The following is an 838-nucleotide window of genomic DNA, read 5'->3' as shown; positions in this document are numbered from 1 at the left end:
TAGTTTCTTTCAGATATCAATATCGCGATCAAATGCATCCAATGAACAAAGAAACAACGATGCGCTCTCCGCTCTCGGCTCATTTTCGAACACACCTATAGTTCTCCGGCGCACATGAAAAAGCTTCTACGAATGAACTTATAGCCTTTCCAGGGCTCAATCGATGCGAAATCGTTTGATAGCTACCAATTGACTAATAAAAACGTTTGATAGTCCATCATTTATTTATAATATTAAAATTATTTTTCTAGGGAATTTTTCTTTATGTTAGCCCCTCATTCAAATATTTTATAAACTAATCGTGTTTTGCACATATGCAATCGTTTGTAGGTCGTTTGTAGGTACTTTATATGTCATTAATAATATGAAATAATTGATTCTTTAGTCGTAAATAATGAAAGAAATTTTATCTAGGGAATTCCATTAACTGCGTCTAGCGCGCATGCGTGAAGACTTCAATATGTCAAATCACATTTTACATGTACTTATCTGTATATTGTTCATAAATATTGCAATCCGAGATATCAGATATTTATTAGTGCTCTTTTCTTAGTTCTGAAATATTTACAATTGTACAGTTTAGTATTTACTATTTCATATTCATTAAATTGATTGGAATTCTCTACCAACGTAAACGAGCTATTATTTAGATTGAAACAATTTTTAATTTTTTTTTAATACTACTACTCTTCCTTCTGCTGTTTAGGTGATTGTACATATTACGTCAGAGGGTCGATTGTGAAACTTAAATGTAGTGAAAATACGAAAAGTGAATAGCTGTTAGCCAATCGCTGTGCTTGTCTTCTTTTGAACCTAACACGCGATTGGCTAACAGCTA

This window comes from Cephus cinctus, unplaced genomic scaffold, assembly GCF_000341935.2.
Source record: "Cephus cinctus unplaced genomic scaffold, Ccin1 Ccin1_scaffold0319, whole genome shotgun sequence".
In the NCBI taxonomy this organism is placed as follows: domain Eukaryota; kingdom Metazoa; phylum Arthropoda; class Insecta; order Hymenoptera; family Cephidae; genus Cephus; species Cephus cinctus.
This window is presented reverse-complemented; position numbering follows the sequence as displayed.